The sequence below is a fragment of the Macaca nemestrina genome, chromosome 7 (genome assembly GCF_043159975.1).
Source record: "Macaca nemestrina isolate mMacNem1 chromosome 7, mMacNem.hap1, whole genome shotgun sequence".
NCBI classification, from domain to species: domain Eukaryota; kingdom Metazoa; phylum Chordata; class Mammalia; order Primates; family Cercopithecidae; genus Macaca; species Macaca nemestrina.
Genome location: NC_092131.1, coordinates 174734635 through 174753465, shown reverse-complemented (window position 1 = coordinate 174753465; position 18831 = coordinate 174734635). Strand labels below are relative to the sequence as shown.

Sequence of the window (18831 nt, the reverse complement as noted above, 5' to 3'; positions counted from 1 at the left end):
CCAGGGCACATTCCCTCTGGACGCCTTTGGGACGGATGCTGCTTTCAAAGTGAAAAAAAGGATTAAGAGCAGCATTTGCTCACACGAGCTGCAGCAAGTGGGGCGCCTGGCAATGGCAGGCCAAGAGACCATTTCCAGGAAGATGTACACAACGGTGGAGCCCATAACTCTGCCAGGAAGATCGGAGTGACCCAGGGCCACAGGCAGCAGCCCAAACCTCACACACCTGGCAACTTTCCTTAAAGACCCCTGCTGCCCAATCTGTCACCCATCAGAGAAATACACAGAAAGTCCAGCACATAGACAGCCCAAGACCACTGATGACACACACCTGTCCACGTGAGCCCCCTACCACCTTTTCTCTGGAATACCAGAGAATACGTCCTACCCAGGTCTCCACAACACCACCAGCATGTCACAGTTCAGAAGGCAAAGAAATCCATGCTGGGGTGACCCTGAGACCAATGCTGGGGGGAGGGTCAAAGAGGCTTTGGCCATCTGCTGCAACACCCATTGCTCTGCACTCTCCCCCATCACCCTTGGCACTCCCCTGTCCTCAGCTAACTGAAAAGCAAGATCAAAGTCTGCCTAAGGCTAGGACCTCATGCTCTCCATAGTAGGGGGACCAGGACCCTCTCCTGTGTGTGAGGATGGCTGACACAAGGTCCAGGTCTCCCCTCCTGGCAGCTCACCAGGCCCAGGTCTGCCACACACTCCTCTAGGCCTGCGATTTTTCTGTCCGCTTCCACAGCCGCCACGCCATCACACAGCAGCCAGTCCCTCCACAACTCTCCTAATCCGTGTACCTCACACAAAGGGAATGTTCCTAATGTGTGTGTAATGGGAGACATTTACTTGCAGACGGCCTGGGTGGTGGAACCTACAGGGACCAGTGGAAGCTGTCCCTCACTCCAATAGTCTCTGCTAGAGGCAAGTGCTGGACCTCAGTTCCGATGAGAACGACGGTATGAGTTCTCACTCATTTTGTTCAGCTTTTCCAAGGAATGTTTTTTTGGGGGACTCATCATCGATCCAAGCACATTTGAAGAGGCAGGATGTCTGACACCATGCCATTAGTGGCCTTGTGAGAAACAGCTCATGGTGGGTCTTGGAAATCCAAAAGACACCCTCACTCAGCAAATGGGGCAGAGAAATGCTTACCGTCCTGAGCAATCCACCAGCACAAGGTGCTCCCAGGAAGCCAGGCCACACTGACTCCAGGACTCTGCAGGGCCTTTGTGGCTCAAAAGAATTGACCATCTTCCTTCCAGCAGGCGGCGGGCCTCCCATGGCAACTGCCCCTGAGAAGTGTAAACAAATAAAATACACACTTGAGAAACAGGCCCAGTTCCACTGGTGAAAACTTCAGTGCCATTTGTTCATGCGTGGCAACTTGCACGTCTTCCTTCTGTTGGCCTCCATGAGTGACCTCTGTTTCCATGATTGTACCTTACTAGTGGCACTCTGCAAACACTTCAGAGCTGTGTGTGGCACCAGAATGACCACACACACCTATTGCTCAGTGGCTATGTGCATGCATGTGTGTGTGTGTGTGTCTCCCTCATGCACATGTGTTTTCCAACACATGAGTTTACCAACATGGCAACATGCAGTCAGAGTCTGTGGCCTCCAGGCCTGAGCCCCCATCAACTGGACAATTCAAGACCAAGACCTTCAATCAACAGGATGTAAACTCTGACCTTGGGCCATGCAGACATAGGCCCAAGGTCCCTCACATAACAGCCACCACCCCTAGCCTGAGCACAAGCTCCTCCTCACAGGGCATCTGATGTCCTGACCAGACACCATCTCTGGCAGCACTCCCAGGAAAGGTGCACCTGGCACAAAACCAATCACAACCAGCACTGGAGCATGCCTTTGCAACGGTCAGGATGTGACTCTGAAACTCGGCATCAAGGCCAGAGGCAGTCTGCCCAATCTAGGCAAACAACCTCAAGACATGGGCTTCCTCTCCTTCACTCAATGTACCTGCATCATGCCCCTCAGGACACCTGAAGGGAATGGCTGCTTTTCCCACAGGACGTCCCTGCCTAACGCACCAAGGACCAGGCAGACAGGACACATGGCCTTCCATCATCCTTGCATTGATCACACTCAAAGGCCTTCCTTGCACCGACCTCCAAGGCAACATCCCACCACGCAGCCACCTTGGATGCAGTACCATCCTCCCCCAACACCTGCTAGTCCACACCGTCTGACAACCACCACCAAGTCTATATGCACATGGCTACTAAGTGAGCTGCGAGCCACAGAATGACCAATCCTTCCCAACTTTCCTAAGCCATTGGCATGCCCTTCAACATGGCATGACTGTTCTGGCTGCACTGAGACTAATGGGGTTGAAACACTTCATCACGCCTAGGGCATAGCTAAATTCAACACTTGAGTATCACCAACGTGCAGAGGAGTGGAAGCATCTCAAGTCAAGGGACCCTCCATGGAAGGCACCTGGGATTAAATACGCATTGTTTGGAATGCACATGGACCTCCATGGACAGCTCCAAGTGTGACGGAATCCCACAGGAGAGTTCCGAGCAAGGGCCAGGGCCAGGGCACGTTCCCTCTGAAAGTCTTCGGGATGGAAGTTGCTTTCAAAGCGGGAAGTAAGATCCACAGCAGTTATTTCATCACACGAGCTGCAGCATGTAGGGCTGCACGGCAATGGTGGGCCAAGAGACCATTTCCAGGAAGATGCGCACAACGGTGGAGCCCTCTACTCTCCCAAGAAGACTGGAAGTGACCCAGGGCAATGGGATACAGCTCGACTCTCATGCTCCTTGGATCTGCCCTTGAAAACACCATGGGCTGACCTGTCATCCACAAGAGAAATCCATGGAAAGCCCATCACTGCCAAATGACAGCCCAAGAACACTGATGACACACATGTCCATGTGAGCCCTCTACCACCTTTGCTCTGAGGTACTGTCCTGCCCAGGCTCAGCCACCACACCATGGACAACTCATGGCTCAGGAGGCAAAGAAATCCCTGCCGGGGGGTCCCTGTAACCAGCACTAGGGGGAGGGCCAAAGAGGCTTTGGCTGTCTGCCACAACACCCATTGCTCTCCATTGTCCCCCATCACTTTGGCACTCCCCTCTCCTCAGATAACTGAAAATCGAGACCAAGGTCTGTCTGAGGTCTGGGCCTTTTGCTCTCCTTGGCATAAAAACAAAGACCCAGTCCTCTGCGTAGAGACGCCCATCGGGAGGTCAGGGTCTCCCTTCCTGGGAGCTCACCAAGCCAAGATCAGTTGCACATGATTCTAGGTCTGCAATTCTACCCACTTCTACAGTCACCATGACATCACAGAGCAGCCGATTTCCCCATGACTCTTCTACTCGTGTTCCTCACACAGACGGAATGTTCCTATTGTGCCTGTGATGTGAGACTTTCATCCGTGGACGCCCTGGGTGGTGGAACCTATGGGAACCAGTGGAAGTTTTGTCCCTAACTCCTACAGTCCCCGGGGGAGGCAACGTGCTGGACCTCAGATCCGATGAGAACGACGGTATGAGTTCTCACTCATTTTGTTCAGCTTTTCCAAGGAATGTTTTTTTGGGGGACTCATCATCGATCCAAGCACATTCAAAGGGGCAGGACGTTTGACACCACAGGCTGGGCAGTGGGCAAGCTGATGACCTTAAAAATCTTCGGCCCCCCTGGGGAAGCCAGAGCCACACCACTGAACAACGCGCACAGACCGTTCACTTTAGAAGTGGAACTCACCATGCCATCAGTGGCCTGCTGAGAAACAGCTCCTTTCAGGTCTCGGAAATCCCACCCCCACTCAGCACGTGGGGCAGAGGAATGCTTACCGTCCTGAGCCATCCACCAGCAGGGGGTGCACCGTGGATGCTAAGCCACACCAGCTCCAGGACTTTGGGGGCCTTTGTGGCTGAGAAGAACTGACCATGTTCATTGCCAGCATACGGCGGGTGTCCCATGATAACTGCCCCTGAGAAGTGTAAAGAAATCAAATGCACGCTTGAGAAATGGGTCCAGGTTCACTGGTCGCTTCAACGCCACCCTTTTCCACAGAGCAACTCACATGCCCACTTCTCCTTGGCCTCCATGATGGACCTCCATCTTTATAAACATACCTGACAGTGTCACTTTCTAGACACTTAGGAAGCATGTGTGGCCAGAACGACCACATGTACCTGTTGCTGCGTCTATTTGCCTATGGCTGTACATGACTGTGTGTGTGATAGTGTGAGCGTGTGTGTTTCCCGCATGCACATGTGTTTCCCACACCGCAACAGGAAGTCACAGACTACAGCCTCCAGACCTGAAGCCCCTGCAACCCAAAGGCTCAAAACCAAGGTCTTCAATCAGTAGGATGCAAACTTTGACTTCGGGGCCATGAGGACATAGGCCTGAGGTCCCTCACCTACCAGCCACCACCCCTGGAGTGAGCACACTCTCCTCCTCATGGGGCACCTGATGTTGTGACCTGACACTGTCTCTGGCCACACTCCCAGGTGAGGCTCATGTGACGAAAAACCAACCACAACCAGCACTTGAGGGCGCCTTCTCAATGACGAACCCATCAGTCTGAAAATGGCATCAGGCCAGAGCCAATCTTCCCAACCTAGCCAAAGGATCTCAAGATGCGGGCTTCCTACCTTCCACTCAGTCCACATGCCTGCACTGTGCCTTCAGGACACTCGAAGGGAATGGCTGCTCTCCAACAGGACGTCCCCGCCCAAGGACCAGGCTGACACGACACACTGCCTTCCATTGTCCTTGCATTGGTTACATCCACAGGGCTTAAACTCTGAGGCAACATCCCATCATGCAGCCAACTTGACTGCACTACCACCCACCCCAACTCCTGCAACTCTACACTACCTCAGCACCATCACCAGATCTACATGTACACGGCTACTCATAAGGTGCAATCTGCAGAACCACTAATCCCTTCCAACATTTCTAATGCAGTCATGGGCCCCTCAATATGATATGGGTGTCCTGGCTGCACTGTGACCTCAAACTGTTTGAGGGAGCTGAAATGCTTCATCACCCTTAGGGTGTAGCAGAATGCAACACTGGAACATTACCAACACGGGAGGTGCAGGGGCATCCCAAGTCAAGGAACTCTCTATGGCAGGCCCCTGGAATGGTATACATGTTGCCTGGAATGTACCCGATCTCCATGGATAGCCCCATGTATGACCGATGCCCACAGAAGAGTTCTGGGCCAGGGCCAGGGCACATACCCTCTGGACGCCTTCAGGATAGAAGCTGCTTTCAAAGTGGGAAAGACGATCCAGAGCCATACTTGCTCACACGAGCTGCAGCAGGTGGGGCTGCCCGGCAATGGCAAGCCAAGAGACCATTTCCAGGAAGATGTGCACAATGGTGGACCCACTACAATGTCAGGAAGATGAGAAGTGACTGAGGGCCAGGGGCACGAGTCTGACCCTCATATTCCCTGGGACCTATCCTCTAAGATCGCTGCTGGCCAACTTGTCATCCACTAGAGAAGTAAATGGAAAGCCCATCACTGCTGAACAACAGCCCAACAATGCTGATGACACACATGTCCACATGAGCCCCCTACCGCCTCCTCTGTGGGGTACCTTCCAGTCCAGGCTTCCACCGTGGCACCAGGGGCATCTCACGGTTCAGGGGATGAAGAAATCCCTGCTGGGGGGCCTCCATGACCGGATGCTGGGTGGAGGGCCAAAGCAGCTTTGGCTATCTGTCACAACACCCTTTGTTAATACACTGTCCCCTATCATCCTTGACACTCCCTTGTCCTCAGCAAACCAAAAATCAGGACCAACATCTGCCTGAGACGTGGGCCTTGTGCTCTCCCTGGCAACAAAACAAGGACTCAGTCCTCTGCTGAGAGATGCCCGCCATGAGGTCCAGGTCTCCCTTCCGAAGAGCTCAACAAGCCAACATGAGGTGCACACTACCCTAGGCCTGCAATATTTCCATCCCTTCCACAGCTACCGCACCACCACAGAGCAGTCGCTCCCCCCAGGACTCTCCCACCTGTGTACCTCACACAAAGGGAATGTTCCTAACCTCTGTGTGATGGGAGCCTTTGGCCTGTGGATGCCCTGGGTGGTGGAACATATGGGAATCAGTGGAAGCTGCCCCTCGCTCCTACAGTCCCTGGGGAAGCCAATGTGCTGGACCTCAGATCCGATGAGAACGACGGTATGAGTTCTCACTCATTTTGTTCAGCTTTTCCAAGGAATGTTTTTATTGGGGACTCATCATCGATCCAAGCACATTTGAAGAGGCAGGACGTTTGACACCACAGGCCGAGCAGTGGGTGAGCCAATGACGTTAAAGACCTTCGGCCCCCATAAAGCCGTGCCACTGAGCAATGAGTGCAGATCATCCACTCTAGGAGAGGAAGTCACCACGCCATTAGTGGTTAGCCAAGAACCTGCTCCTTGTGCGTCTTGGAAATCCGAAAGACACCCCCACTCGGCATGCAGGGCAGAGAAATGCTTACCGTCCTGAGTCACCTGCCAGCACGTGGTGCATCATGGATGCCAGGACCACATAAAATCCAGGACTCCATGTGGCCTTCGTTGCTCAGAGGAATGGAGTGTCTTCCTTCCAGCAGTTACACCACGCCTCCCACAGCAATTGCCTCTGAGAAGTGTAAAGAAATCAAATAACACACTTGAGAAATGGGCCCAGGTCCACTGGTCAACACTTCAATCCCACTCTTTCCTGCGGGGTAGCGTGCACACCTGTTATTCCCCTGGCTTCCACGATACTTTACATGTGTTACTCTGTGGATAACTAAAAGCATGTGTGGTCACACACGCCCATTGCTACGTGTATTTGCCTGTGGTTCGGCATGCCTGTGTGCGTGTGTGTGTATATGAATGTATGTGTGTATATGAATGTATGTGTGTGTGTCTCCCTTACCACATGTGTTCCTGACACATGTGTTTCCAAACACAGCAATAGGCAGTCATAGTCTGCAGCCTCCTGGCCTGACAACCCACCAACCCGACAGCTGAAGGACTTCAATCAGTAGGATGTAAATTTTGACATGGAAGTCATGCGGACATATAGGCCTGAGGTGGCTCGCCTACCAGCCACCTCCCCTGGTGTGAATACATGCTCCTCCTCACGGGACATCTGATGTCCTGAGCAGACACTGTCTCTAGCAGCCCTCTCAGGTGAGGCATACATGGTGGAAAACTAATCACAACCTGCGCTGGAGGGCGACTTTGCAATGGCCAGCACATCGGTCTGAAACTCGGCGTCAAGGTCAGAGGTGGTCTTCCCAACCTAGCCAAAGGACCTCAAGACACGGGCTTCCTCCCTCCACTCAGTCCATGTGCCTGCACCATGCCCTCTGGACATACAAAGGGAATGGCTGCTTTTCCAACAGGACGTCCCCCAACCGATGTCCCAAGGACCAGGCAGACAAGACACACTGTCTTTCATTTTCCTTGCATTGGACACACCCACAGGGCTACCCTGTACTGACCTCTGAGGCAACATCCTATCATGCCACCAACTTGACTGCACTACTGCCTGCCGCAATGCCTGAAAGTCAACACTGCCTGAGCACCACCACTGGGTCTACATGCAGGCAGCTAGTGAGTGAGCTGCGAGCTCAGAACCACCCATCCTTTCCAACATTCCTAAGTCATCCGCATGCCCTTCAACATGGCATGGCTGTCCTGGCTGCACTGAGACTTCAAACCAGTTAAGGGAGCCAAAACAGTTCATCACCCCTAGGGTGTAGTGGAGTCCAACACTTAAATATTGCCAACATGCAGAGGTGCAAGGCATCCCAAGTCAAAGGACTCTGTGGCAGCACCCCTGGGATTGCACACGCGTTGCATGGAATGCACAGACCTCCTTGGATAGCCCCAAGTGTGACCAGTGCCCACGGCAGAGACTTGGGCCAGAGGCAGGGCAGGGCATATTCACTCCGGACCTTCAGGACAGAAGCTGCTTTACAAGCAGGAAAGAGGATCCAGAGCAGTATTTGCTCACATGAGCTGCAGCAGGTGGAGCTGCCCAACGATGGCGGGCCAAGAGACAATTTATAGGGAGATTTGTACAACAGAGGAGCCCATTACTCTCCTGGGAAGGCTGGAAGTGATCCAGGGCCACAGACACCAACTTAATCTTCATGCTCCCTAGGATCTGGCCTCAAAGACCTCTGCCGGCCAACCTGTCATCCACCAGAAAAATCCATGGAAAGTCCATCACCACCAAAAGACAGCCCAAGTCTGCTAATGACACTCGTGTCCCTGTGAGCCCTCTATCACCTTTCTCTGGAGTACCTTCCTGCTCAAGACTCCACCATTGCACCACAGGCATCTCACAGCTCAGGAGGCAAAGAAATCCCTTCCAGGGGGGCTCCTGTGACCGATGCTGCAGGGTGGGCTGAAGAGGCTTTCACTGTCTGCCAAGACACTGCTCTGCACTCTCCCCTATCACCTTGGCACTCCCCTGTTCTCAACTAATCAAAAATCAAGACCAAGGTCTGCCTGAGGTCTGGGCCTCGGGCTCTCCTCCACATGAAAACAGACACCAGGTCTTCCGCACTGAGATGACCACTGTGAAGTCTGGGTCTTCCTTCTGGAAGCTCACCAGCAGCACACTCCCCTATGCTGGCAACATTGCTGCCTGCTTCCACGGCCACCACGCCATCACAGAGCGGCCGAATGCCCCATGACTCTCCCACCCATGTACCTCACACAGAGGGAATGTTCCTAATGTGCCTGTGACATGAGACTTTTGTCTGCGGATGCCCTGGGTGGTGGAACCTATGGGAACCAGTGGAAGCTGCCCCTCACTCCTACAGTCCCCGGGGGAGGCAACGTGCTGGACCTCAGATCCGATGAGAACGACGGTATGAGTTCTCACTCATTTTGTTCAGCTTTTCCAAGGAATGTTTTTTTGGGGGACTCATCATCGATCCAAGCACATTCAAAGGGGCAGGACGTTTGACACCACAGGCCGGGAAGGAGTGAGTCGATGACCTTAAAGACATTCAGCATGCTGGGGAAGCCTGAGCCACATCACTGAGCAATGGGCACAGACCATCCACTCTAGGAGTGGAACTCGTCATGCCATTTGCTGCTGAGAAACAGCTCCTTGAAGGTCTAGGACATCCAAAAGCCACCCTCATTCAGCACGTGGAGCAGAGAAACGCTTACCATATTGAGCCATCCACCAGCATTGGGTGCACCATGGACGCCAGGCCACAGTGACTGCAGGACTCTGCAGGGCCTCCATTGCTCAGAAGAATCAACCATCTTCCTTGCGAGCAGGCGGTGGGCCTCCCAAGGCAACTTCTCCAGGGAATTGTAAAGACATCAAATATACACTTGAGAAACAGGCCCAGGTACACTGCTCACCACTTCCATGCCACTCTCTCCCGCAGGTCAACTAGTGCAACTGCTTGTCCTTGGCCTCCATGATTGATCTCCAACTTTATGAATATACCTTACCCATGTCATTCTGTGGACACCTAGGGAGTATGTGTGGCCAGAACTACTGCACACGCCTGCTTCTGTGTCTATTTGCCTTTTTCTGTGGGCTCGTGTGTGTGAGAGAGACTGTGTGTGTGTGTGTTATTTTGAGTCTGTGTGTTGTTTCATTGTATGTATGTGTGTGTGTGTGTCCCTCCCTGGGGTGCACATATGTTTCCGAACACTGCAAAGGGCCATCATAGGCTGCAGCCTCCAGGCCTGACCCTGCGGCAAGCCGACAGCTCAAGAACAAGGTCTTCAATCAGTAGGATGTGATCTCTGACGTCAGGCCATGCAGACATAGGTCTGAGGTCCCTCGCCTAACAGCCACCACTCCTGGCGCGAGCACACGCTTCTCCTCCTGGGGCTGCTGATGTCTGGAACTGACATTGTCTCTGGCCACTCTCCCAGGTGAGGTGTACTTAGCTGAAAACCAACCACAACTAGCACTGGAGAGTGCCATCACAACAGTCAGCCCGTCAGTCTGAATCTCGGCATCAAGCCAAGGGGCAGTCTTCCCCATGTAGCCAAGGCACCTCAAGACATGAGCTTCTTCCCCTCCACTCAGGCCTGGTGCCTGCACCATGCCCTCAGGACATCCGAAGTTAATGCCTCCTTTTATTACAGGATGATCCCTACAAGGACAAAGCAGACAGGACACATCACCTTCCATCACCCTTGCCCTGATCACATCCACAGGATTTTTATGCACTGACCTCCCAGGCAACGTCCCATCATGGAGCCAACTTGACAGCACTATCACTCACCCCAATGCCCTCAGGTGAACACCGCCTCAACACCACCACCAGGAGTAATTAATATTGTCAAAATACCCACACTACCCAAAGTTATCTACTGATTCAGTATAATCCCCATCAAAATCACAATCACATTTTTCCACAAATAGAGAAAAAAATCGTACAATTTATCTGGATCCACAAGAGACCCAAAATGATTTCCAACTATATAACAAAGCTATAGTAATTCAAAATACTAGAATACTGGCAAAAACCAGATATAATGTAATGGAAAAGAATGAAGAATGCAGAAATAAATCCATGTACTCCACTCAATGTATCTTTGACATGGGTGCTCAGAGCACGGTTTCTCTAACTAATCATATATGGCATACTGGATATCCACAAATTAAAAACAAAAAACAAAGGAAACTGTATCCTTACCTCACAACATACACAAAATCAACTCAAAATAAATAAAGTATTTAAAGATACATCTTGACATTGTAAAACTAGAAGAAAATACATGGAAACCCTTCTTGTTTTTGTCAATCATTTTTTGAATATGACACTAAAAGTATAACCAACAAAAGCAAAAATACGTAAGAAAGACTACATCAAACCTAAAACGTTTGTACACGAAAGTAAACAATCAACAGAACAAAAGAGGAAACGCACAAAATGAGAGAAATATTTGCATATCATATATCTCACAAGGCTTTCATATGCAGGATGGGCATGGTAACTCATGCCTAAAATGTCAACACTTTCGGGGGCCACGGTTTGAAGATTCCTTGAGCCTATGAGTTTGAAATCAGCCTGCGCAACACAGTGAGACCCCCCCGTCTCTACCAAAAAAAAAATTAAAAAACAATTAGCTAGATGTGTTGGCATGTACCTGTAGTCCCAAGAGCATGAGGTGGGAGGCTCTCTAGCACCTGGGAAGTTGAGGCTGCAGTGAGCCATGATTTTGGCAATGCTTTCCATGCTGAGCAACACAGCAAGATTTGTTTCAAAAAAGAAATGAAGGAAGGAAGGAAGGAAGGAAGGAGGGAAGGAAGGAAGGAAGGAAGGAAGGAAGGAAGGAAGGAAGGAAGGAAGGAAGGAAGGAAGGAAGAAAGGGAGGGAGGGAGGGAGGGAGGGAGGGGAGGGGAGGGGAGGAGACAAAGGGAGGAAAGGAGGGGGAGAGGGAGGGGGAGAGGGAGGGGAGAGGGAGGGGGAGAGGGAGGGGGAGAGGGAGGGGAGAGGGAGGGTGGGGGAGAGGGAGGGGAGAGGGAGGGGAGAGGGAGGGGAGAGGGAGGGTGGGGGGAGAGGGAGGGGAGAGGGAGGAGAGAGGGAGGGGAGAGGGAGGGTGGGGGGAGAGGGGGGAGAGGGAGGGGAGAGGGAGGGGAGAGGGAGGAGAGAGGGAGGGGAGAGGGAGGGGAGAGGGAGGGGAGAGGGAGGGTGTGGGGAGAGGGAGGGGAGAGGGAGGGTGGGGGAGAGGGAGGGGAGAGGGAGGGGAGAGGGAGGGGAGAGGGAGGAGAGAGGGAGGGGAGAGGGAGGGGAGAGGGAGGAGAGAGGGAGGGGAGAGGGAGGGTGGGGGGAGAGGGGGGAGAGGGAGGGTGGGGGGAGAGGGGGGAGAGGGAGGGGAGAGGGAGGGGAGAGGGAGGAGAGAGGGAGGGGAGAGGGAGGGGAGAGGGAGGGGAGAGGGAGGGTGTGGGGAGAGGGGGAGAGGGGGAGGGGGGGAAGGGGGGAGGGGGGGAGAGGGAGGGGAGAGGGAGGGGAGGGGGAGGGGGGGAAGGGGGGAGGGGGGGAGAGGGAGGGGAGAGGGAGGGGAGGGGGAGGGGGGAGAGGGAGGGGAGAGGTGGGGGGAGAGGGAGGGGAGAGAGAGGGGAGAAGGAAGGGCAGAGGGGGAGGGGAGAGGGGAGGGGAGAAGGAAGGGCAGAGGGGGAGGGGAGAGGGGAGGGGAGAGGGGAGGGGAGAGGGAAGGGGAGGTGAGAGGGAAGGGGAGAGGGAGGGGGAGGTGAGAGGGAAGGGGAGAGGGAGGGGGAGGTGAGAGGGAAGGGGAGAGGGAAGGGGAGGTGAGAGGGAAGGGGAGGTGAGAGGGAAGGGGAGGTGAGAGGGAAGGGGAGAGGGAAGGGGAGGTGAGAGGGAAGGGGAGAGGGAAGGGGAGGTGAGAGGGAAGGGGAGAGGGAAGGGGAGAGGGAAGGGGAGAGGGAGGGGGAGGTGAGAGGGAAGGGGAGAGGGAAGGGGAGAGGGAGGGGGAGGGGAGAGTGAAGGGGAGAGGGGGAGAGGGGGGAGGGGGAGGGGAGAGGGAAGGGGAGAGAGGGGGGAGGGGGAGGGGAGAGTGAAGGGGAGGGGGGAGGGGAGAGTGAAGGGGAGGGGGGGAGGGGGAGGGGAGAGGGAAGGGGAGAGAGGGGGGAGGGGGAGGGGAGAGGGAGGGGGAGGGGAGAGGGAAGGGGAGAGGGAAGGGGAGAGGGAGGGGGAGGGGAGAGTGAAGGGGAGGGGGGAGGGGAGAGTGAAGGGGAGGGGGGGAGGGGGAGGGGAGAGGGAAGGGGAGAGAGGGGGGAGGGGGAGGGGAGAGGGAGGGGGAGGGGAGAGGGAAGGGGAGAGGGAAGGGGAGAGGGAGGGGGAGGGGAGAGGGGAGAGGGAGGGGGAGGGGAGAGGGAAGGGGAGAGGGAAGGGGAGAGGGAGAGTGATAGTGCCATCAAGTTGGCTGCATGATGGGACGTTTTGTATTTTGTATTTTTAGTAGAGACAGGCTTTCACCATGTTGGACAGGCTGGTCTTGAACTGCTGGCCTCAGAGATCCACCCGCCTCAGCTTCCCAAAGTGCTGGGATTACAGACATAAGCCACCGTGCCTGGCCCCAATTCTTGAAGAAGAAATAATTATCTTTAACAAAACAGCATCAACAACTCTGAGCGGAACACTGATAGAACTAGAAGGAAAAATAGATAAGTCCACCATTATAATTTGAGAGCTCCATAGCCTTTTTTGAGTCCCCAAAATAGATGAGTGGCAATAGATGAAGCAGTCAGAAAATCAGTAAGGGGATAGTTAACTTGAATAGCATTATCAGTTAACTTAATTTGACATTTTCAGAACAGTCCATCCACCGACAACAGAATACATGTTACCCTCAAGCTCACCATGAAATATTACCAAGAAAGATCACCTCTGGGCCACAAGACACACACTGACAAATTTGAAAGAACAGAAAAAATATAAAATATGCTCTCAGTTCACAATGGAATCAAACTACACTAGAAATCTATAACTGAAAAACAGCTGGAAAACACCACATAATTGGAGATTTAACAACTCACAGCTAATACATAGTTTAAAGAGGTTATCTCAAGACAAATGAAGAAATACATTTAAATAAATGAGAGTGAAAAAAAACTTATCAAAATTGGGATGCAGCAAAAGTAGTGCTTAAATGAAAATTTGTAGCATTAAATGTATACATTAGAAAATAAGATCTAAGTCAGCCAGATGTGGTGGCTCACACCTATAATCCCAGCACTTTGGGAGGCCAAGGCGGGCAGATGACGGGGTCAGGAGTTCAAGATCAGCGTGGACAATATGGTGAAACCCCATCTCTATACAAAAATTAGCTGGGTGTGCTGGCATGGGCCTGTAGTCCCAGCTACTCGGGAGGCTGAGGCAGGAGACTCGCCTGAACCTGGGAGCTGGAGGTTGCAGTGAGCCAAGACTGTGCCACTGCACTCCAGTTTGGGTGACAGAGTGAGAAACCATATCAAAAAAACAAATTAAAAAAAAATAAGATCTAAGTCAATAATATAAGCTTCCACATCAGAAAACCAGAGAAAGAAGAAAAAAACATAAGCAAAGAAGAGAAAATAAATCATAAAATTCAAGCACAACCAAATGAAATGAATAGCCAGAAAATGAAACACAATGAAACCAAAAGCAGATTATTTAAAAAGATTAATGAAACTAATAAGTGTAGGCAGGTAAATCAAGAATAAGAAGAAGGCTGGGTGCAGTGCCTTACACCTCTAATCCGAGCACTTGGGAAGGCCAAGGTAGGTAGATCACTTGAGGCCAGGAGTTCAAGACTAGCCTAGCCAACATAGGGAAAGCCCATCTTTACTAAAACTAGAAAAAAAAAAAAAAATTTAGCTGGGCATAGTGGTGCACGCCTGTATTCCCAGCTACTCGGGAAGCTGAGGCAGGATAATCACTTGAACTCGGGAGGCAGAGGCTGCACTGAGCCGAGCCGAGATCATGCCACCGCACTCCAGCCTAGGTGACAGCGAAAGACCCTATCTCAAAATAAATAAATAAATAATAAAAGAGAGAAGACACAGATTTACAATAACACAAATGGAAGAGGGCTCACTGCTACTGATCACCTGGATACTAAAAAGACAATAGAGAAATAATATGAAAAACTCTATAGGCCGGGCACGGTGGCTCATGCCTGTAATCTCAGCACTTTGGGAGGCCAAGGTGGGAGGATCACAAGGTCAGGAGATCGAGACCATGGTGAAACTCCGTCTCTATTAAAAAATACAAAAAATTAGCCGGGCGTGGTGGCGGGCGCCTGTAGTCCCAGCTACTCAGGAGGCTGAGGCAGGAGAATGGCGTGAACCCGGGAGGTGGAGCTTGCAGTGAGCCGAGATCGCGCCACTGCACTCCAGCCTGGGCGACAGAGTGAGACTCCATCTCAAAAAAAAAAAAAAAAAAGAAAAACTCTATAATCACAAATTTGGTAACTGTAATGAAATAGACCAGTTTCTTGAAAACCACTGTGAGTGAGTTCAACAGTAACCCCACCCCCACCGAAAAAAAAAAAAAAAACATATCTAACGGGGCACGGTGGTTCACACCTGTAATTCCAGCATTCTGGGAGGTGGAGACGGGCAGATCACTTGAGGTTAAGAGTTCAAGATCAGCCTGGCCAACATGACGAAACCCCATCTCTACCAAAAATACAAAAAATTAGCTGGGCGTGGTGGTGTGAGCCTGTAATACCAGCTACTCGGGAAGCTATGCAGGAGACTCGCTTGAACCTAGGAGCTGGAGATTGCAGTGAGCCAAGATCACTCCACTGCACTCTAGCCTGGGTGAAAGAGCAAGACTCTGTCTTAAAAAATAAATAAATATAAAAGATATGTCCACATGGAAACTATAAATGTGAGTTTATTTGGAAGGTGAGTCTTTACAAATCTAACTCAATTAGAAAATAACCACCCTAGGCAACATAGCAAGATTTCATCTCTACAAGAAAAAAAATACAAAAAACTTAGCCAGGTGTCGTGGTGTGGACCTGTAGTCCCAGCTACTCGGAGGCTGAGGTGGAAGAAATGCTTAAATACAGGAGTTTCAGGTTGCAGTGAGCTATGATCATGCCATTGCACTTCAGCATTGGTGAGAGTGAGATCCTGCCTCAAAGATTTTGTTTTGAATTAAAAACAGGTAGATAGGAAAAGAATGAAAGGAAAAGACAAACTGCACACAGTAACCAAAGAGAGTTTAGGGGCTCTAAGTCAGATAAAAACTACAATTATCAAGCTAAATAAATTTCAAGATAAAAATTGTTGGTAAAGACAAAGAAGGACATTTCATGATGATAAAACTGTCAATCCATCAGGAGGATGTAACAATAATAAAGATATATGCATCTAACAACATGGCCTCGAAATTAAATTAAAAAATGATATGACAGAATGGAAGGCAAAATCAATGTTATAATAATTGAAAATTTCAATACCTCACTTTCAATGATGAATGTAACAATGAGACAGAAGATCAAGGAAACAGAAGCAAAAAACACAGTAAAGCAGTTACATCTAACATCCATCTATGGAACAATCTAACCAGTAGAAAATATATTTTCAAGTGCACATGGAACAGTGTCCAAGGTAGATATTAGACCACACACTGGTCTCAACAAATCTGAAAGTAAAGAAATCAGAAAAGTATGTTGTTCAACCACAATAGAATCAAATCAGAAATAAATGAAAAAAATTGGGGGGAATTCACAATGCATGGAAATTAACACATTACTAAGAATCCTTGGGTCATGGAAAGAAGAAAATTTATAAAATAGTTTGAAATGAAAGGAAACAAAATACAACAAAAGAAAATGTCTGTGTAGCTAAACGAGTTCTTTGAGAAATTTATAGCCGTAAATGTCCATATTAAATAAAGGAAAATCTCAAATCAATCTAAACTTTTACCTTAAGAAAACAGAAGAACAAAGCAAAGTTAAATCAAGTAGAATGAAAGAAATAAGAATAAAATGCCAATAAATAAAACAAAGCATAGAGAAGAAAAAATAAAAATATCAAAAGCTGGTTCACTGAAATTTTTTGTTTGTCTAGTAACAGGCCAGGTGTGGTGGTGTGTTCCTGTATTCCCAGCTACTCAAGATGCAGAGGCAGCAGGACTGCTTAGGCTCAGAAGTTCAAGGCCAGCATAAACAGCAAGACTCTGTCTCTTAAAAAATTGACATAACAATACCTACAATACTGAAAACAGAAGACCCAATTTTCATAAAATCTGGAATGAAAATCAGACTATTACTAACACCCTTATAGAAATAAGGTATGTCAACAAATTAGATAACCTAGATTAAAGGGGCAAATACCTGGAAATACATAAATTACAGGAACTGTCACAAGAAGGAAATACAGAAATCAAAGTCACCTTTAACAAGAGATTGAATGAGCTACTCAAAAAGTTCCCACAAATAAAATCCTACACAAATCATTTCTCTGATGAATTCTACCAAATCATTAAAGAAATAACATCGATCATTTACCAACTCTTCTAAAAAAAAACAGGAGAGCAGAAAACATTTCCCAACTTATTCCATGAGTCTATTACCCTAATTTTTAATCGAAACAAAAGACATCATCAAAAAAGTGAATCACAGACCAATATCCGTAATGATGCCAGGCACGGTGGCTCCTGCCTGTAATCCTAGCACTTTGGGAAGCCAAAGCAAGAGGGTTGCTTGAGCCCAGTAGTTCAAGACCAGCCTTTGCAAAATAGTAAGATCCTATCTCCACGAAACAAAAAATTAAAAAATTAGCTATGTGTGGTGACACATACCTCTATTCCTACCTACTTGGGAGGCTGAGTGTGGAAGATCATTTGAGCCCAGGAGTTCAGGGCTACCGAGTGAAGAGCTGAAGTAAGCTATGACTGGGCCACTGTACTCCAGCCTGGGTAACAGAGAGAGACCCTGTCTTCCCAAATAAATAACTGAATAAATAAAATCAATTGGGCAAAATTCTACATTTGTCATTTCATGCAAAATTCAAATGGAATAAAAATGTAAAGGACAATGATTGAGAAATGAAGGTGGAGAGACTCACCAAAGTAAAAGATACATTATTTAGATATTATCCAGTAAGCCACTAAAAAATCAACAAAAAGACCTCAGGATGTGACATGGAACACATGATGTATACGAATTCCAAAGGATGTTGGTTTAACTACTCACCCCTATTTTCTGAAGTGGAGGACCTCATGCCAGCCCTCCTCTACCTCAGCAAAACAAAATAGAAGAAAAAGACATGGTCTCAGAAAATACTCAACAGTAAAAATAACAAGGCACTAAAATTGGTTCCTTTGTCAATATTTAATATAGGCAGGCAGTGTTCCCTTCCTTCACTATACATCACAGTTGCTTGACCTTTCTTGACTGAAACTTTTTCATTTGTTAATCAAGAACGTATTTCCCATATATGTATTTATCTACAATTCTCTGCTCAAAATGAACAAAATAAAGTGAGTCTTGGGTCAGTAAGCATACTAAAGAGCATACTGACTCCTAAGACAGGATGCTACTGCCCTCTCAGGAGAGATAGAAAAGGCATGCTCACAGGGGTACTCTGTTGTCACTGAGGGATCCCCAAATAGAGCCAGGCTCTGAGAGTCTTATTTGTCCTAGTGGAGGGCTGCACATCTGGACCTCAGATTGACATCTGGAATGAGTCCCTCAGCATCCTCAGACAATTATTCTCATCATCGATCCAAACAAGCACCCTCCCAACAAATAAGCATTTCCACAGCCAGGCTTATTTTGTGCATGGTTATCTAATGCATCATCAGTGAGAACAGTAAATGTAGACATTTGTTTAGTATCTGAATGATGGAACTCTCATATACATAGCATGAAAAAACATATGACTGAATTGTTCCAATAAAATTAGATTAAAATCTATTGGGAAATTTTTTTTTTTTTTTTTTTTGAGACAGAGTTTTGCACTTGTTGCCCAGGCTGGAGTGCAATGGCATGATCTCGGCTCACCGCAACCTCTGCCTCCCGGGTTCAAGCGATCCTCCTGCCTCAGTCTTCTGAGTAGCTGGAATTACAGGCATGTGCCACCACGCCTGGCTAATTTTGTATTATCAGCAGAGACGGGGTTTCTCCATGTTGGTCAGGCTAGTCTCGAACTCGTGACCTCAGGTGATTCACCCGCCTTGGTGTCCCAAAGCACTGGGATTACAAGCGTGAGCCAAGGTGCCCGGCCAGGGAAAAAAAATTTTAAGTCCAATTAAGACCAATTCAATGAACTAAAATTTTTAGGAGTAAGCGAGGTAGCAAAATAAATATATACTGTGATTACATGACAAAT

General features: G+C 49.4%; 5 non-coding genes across 5 annotated transcripts; all 5 read right to left on the bottom strand.

The window, feature by feature from the left end:
• Positions 1–939: 939 nt before the first annotated feature.
• On the bottom strand, positions 940–1034 carry LOC112423066 (small nucleolar RNA SNORD116). Its single transcript, XR_003013541.1, has one exon. It is a non-coding gene; the product is annotated as a small nucleolar RNA SNORD116 (small nucleolar RNA).
• A 2469-nt stretch (positions 1035–3503) lies between these two features.
• Positions 3504–3598, bottom strand: LOC112423069 (small nucleolar RNA SNORD116). The gene has a single exon (XR_003013544.1). It is a non-coding gene; the product is annotated as a small nucleolar RNA SNORD116 (small nucleolar RNA).
• A 2568-nt stretch (positions 3599–6166) lies between these two features.
• On the bottom strand, positions 6167–6261 carry LOC112423073 (small nucleolar RNA SNORD116). The gene has a single exon (XR_003013548.1). It is a non-coding gene; the product is annotated as a small nucleolar RNA SNORD116 (small nucleolar RNA).
• Positions 6262–8846: 2585 nt separating this feature from the next.
• LOC112423087 (small nucleolar RNA SNORD116) lies at positions 8847–8941 on the bottom strand. The gene has a single exon (XR_011606354.1). It is a non-coding gene; the product is annotated as a small nucleolar RNA SNORD116 (small nucleolar RNA).
• Positions 8942–18160: 9219 nt separating this feature from the next.
• On the bottom strand, positions 18161–18227 carry LOC112423094 (small nucleolar RNA SNORD109A). Its single transcript, XR_003013564.1, has one exon. It is a non-coding gene; the product is annotated as a small nucleolar RNA SNORD109A (small nucleolar RNA).
• Positions 18228–18831: the final 604 nt, after the last annotated feature.